This window comes from Mesoplodon densirostris, unplaced genomic scaffold (assembly GCF_025265405.1).
Source record: "Mesoplodon densirostris isolate mMesDen1 unplaced genomic scaffold, mMesDen1 primary haplotype scaffold_35, whole genome shotgun sequence".
Lineage (NCBI taxonomy): Eukaryota > Metazoa > Chordata > Mammalia > Artiodactyla > Ziphiidae > Mesoplodon > Mesoplodon densirostris.
Window position 1 is genome coordinate 5,801,619 of NW_026778195.1, and position 3,577 is coordinate 5,805,195.

Consider the following 3,577-nt stretch of genomic DNA (forward strand, 5'->3'; position numbering starts at 1 on the left):
AGGGCTGCACTGACTACAAGAACCTCAACTTGGGTACACCTTAAATATCCCAGGAAATATAAAAATGGTTCAAAACATTGTGGTACTTACGTACGATGGAATATTCCTCAGCCATGAAATCAATGTCATAAGACCAGTAGCAGCAAAGTGAGTGGATTCAGGTACGATGATTCTAAGTGAAATAAGTCACACAGAAAAAGAAACTTATCATAAGATATCACTTATGAAGATCCTGTAAACATGGCTACACGTGAACTGAGTTAGGAAAGAGTACAGAGTCTCAGATTTAGAAAACACTCTTATGCCTGCATTAAGGGGATGGAGAGGTGGGGTGATGCATAAAACCAGAGTTTGATATAAGCACAGGGACCTTTCCAAAAACCAACTTTGGAATAGACAAGACCTACACCTTCCTCAGTGAAAGAGACTCAAAACCCCATATTTCCCGCAGAGGAATATATCTGACTAGTAAGAATCTTAAAACCTATGTATTGATATGACTCCATAAGGGAATCAAGTGTGTCTAGAGTGGCATAAACATGGCAGCGAGAATCAGCTCAAACCCACTATAAAAAGGAATTTCAAAAGCAAAACCAAAAAACAGGGAAATTCTTTACAATTCCTTCAGGGTGTCTGAGGAAACCTGGAAAGACCCTATCTACAATGACAGCAGGATGTGGCATAAGGCTGGACACTTGGGACTGAGAGGATTGGTGAGATTGGGTGAGCAAATGCAGACCCTTTCAAGCAATAATGCATGGCCCCCATTCCATGGGTCCCAACTCTCCAGGTTGAAGGGAATATTACTACAGCTATAACATGTACAGGAAACCTAGAGAATGGACACACTGTGAATACGAAAGGTTTCTAAAACTCAACGAATAGTCCCTCTCCTGGTGCTCCAGTTTGACTTTCCAACTGCCTTTCTATCAATCTCCCAACTTGGAGAGAGAGGCCCTTTAACCTCCTGGTTTGCACAGGTTCCCAATTTGGCAGAGGATGGAAGGGACGAGGGAGAACCCATGAGAGAGTAGCTGTTAGGCATTTGGACGGGCACATGTCACTCTAATTTCCCGGCAGGAAGAAGAATTAACCAAAGTTTCAGCCACCCACTGGGAACCAGTATAGGACATGATCCAAAATTTTGGACTTGCGTTCAGCTCACAAAAAAACGAGTTGAGAAATGGAGCTCAGGGGCACAGCAATTCACAAACTGGCAGAGTGATAAAGGACAACTATCGTCCAAAAATCTGTTGAGGGAAGTCAACGAGGCGGACTTGAAAGCGAGGCAAAATAGCAGGAAACAGATTTCAAGAGGTACCTTGGAATCACCTGTAAAGCACAGGAAGAGGGGCACAACTTGGACAATGATGCACTTGGCGAAAAAGGGCGTATGCGTTTTCTCCTGAATATATTCAGGAGAAAACGTATACGCCCTTTTTGGCCAAGCAAGCAAGCGGGCAATGCAAATCTGCACTACAAAGAAGTATCACTTCCCACCAGTCAAAAGGGACATCCACAAAATGTGTAAAAACCAGAAAGGCAAGACAGGCCCTGGAGAACAGGGAGCCTTGTTATGCTGATGGGCGGGATGTAAATTGCCAACTGCCTCACTGGAGGAGTGCATTGTGTTCCCTAAAACAAGTAAACAACAGAGCTACAGAGCCAAGGCCACTTCCAGTCTAGGGAATATACCTTGGGAAAACTGAAAATCAATAAGAAAGACCCACCTCCAAATTTAGGGATGCACTGACTACAAGAACCTCAACTTGGGTACACCTTAAATATCCCAGGAAATATAAAAATGGTTCAAAACATTGTGGTACTTACGTACGATGGAATATCCCTCAGCCATGAAATCAATGTCATAAGACCAGTAGCAGCAAAGTGAGTGGATTCAGGTACGATGATTCTAAGTGAAATAAGTCACACAGAAAAAGAAACTTATCATAAGATATCACTTATGAAGATCCTGTAAACATGGCTACACGTGAACTGAGTTAGGAAAGAGAACAGAGTCTCACATTTAGAAAACACTCTTATGCCTGCATAAAGGGGAAGGAGAGGTGGGGTGATGCATAAAACCAGAGTTTGATATAAGCACAGGGACCGTTTCCAAAACCAACTTTGGAATAGACAAGACCTACACCTTCCTCAGTGAAAGAGACTCAAAACCCCATATTTCCCACAGAGGAATATATCTGACTAGTAAGAATCTTTAAACCTATGTATTGATATGTCTCCATAAGGGAATCAAGTGTGTCTAGAGTGGCATAAACATGGCAGCGAGAATCAGCTCAAACCCACTCTAAAAAGGAATTTCAAAAGCAAAACCAAAAAACAGGGAAATTCTTTACACTTCTTTCAGGGTGTCTGAGGATACCTGGAAAGACCCTATCTACAATGACAGCTGGATGTGGCATAAGGCTGGACACTTGGGACTGAGAGGATTGGTGAGATTGGGTGAGCAAATGCAGACCCTTTCAAGCAATAATGCATGGCCCCCATTCCATGGGTCCCAACTCTCCAGGTTGAAGGGAATATTACTACAGCTATAACATGTACAGGAAACCTAGAGAATGGACACACTGTGAATACGAAAGGTTTCTAAAACTCAACGAATAGTCCCTCTCCTGGTGCTCCAGTTTGACTTTCCAACTGCCTTACTATCAATCTCCCAACTTGGAGAGACAGGCCCTTTAACCTCCTGGTTTTTACAGGTTCCCAATTTGGCAGAGGATGGAAGGGACGAGGGAGAACCCATGAGAGTGTAGCTGTTAGGAATTTGGACGGGCACATATCACTCTAATTTCTCGGCAGGAAGAAGAATTAACCAAAGTCTCTGCCACCCACCGGGATCCAGTATAGGACATGATCCAAATATTTGGACTTGCGATCAGCTCACAAAAAACGAGTAGAGAAATGGAGCTCAGGGGCACAGCAATTCACAAACTGGCAGAGTGATAAAGGACAACTATCGTCCAAAAATCTGTTGAGGGAAGTCAACGAGGCGGACTTGAAAGCGAGGCAAAATAGCAGGAAACAGATTTCAAGAGGTACCTTGGAATCGCCTGTAAAGCACAGGAAGAGGGGCACAACTTGGACAATGATGCACTTGGCCAAAAAGGGCGTATGTGTTTTCTCCTGAATATATTCAGGAGAAAACGCATACGCCCTTTTTGGCCAAGCAAGCAAGCGGGCAATGCAAATCTGCACTACAAAGAAGTATCACTTCCCACCGGTCAAAAGGGACATCCACTAAATGTGTAAAAACCAGAAAGGCAAGACAGGCCCTGGAGAACAGGGAGCCTTGTTATGCTGATGGGCGGGATGTAAATTGCCAATTGCCTCACTGGAGGAGTGCATTGTGTTCCCTTAAACAAGTAAACAACAGAGCTACAGAGCCAAGGCCACTTCCTGTCTAGGGAATATACCCTGGGAAAACTGAAAATCAATAAGAAAGAGCCACCTCCAAATTTAGGGCTGCACTGACTACAAGAACCTCAACTTGGGTACACCTTAAATATCCCAGGAAATATAAAAATGGTTCAAAACATTGTGGTACTTACGTACGATG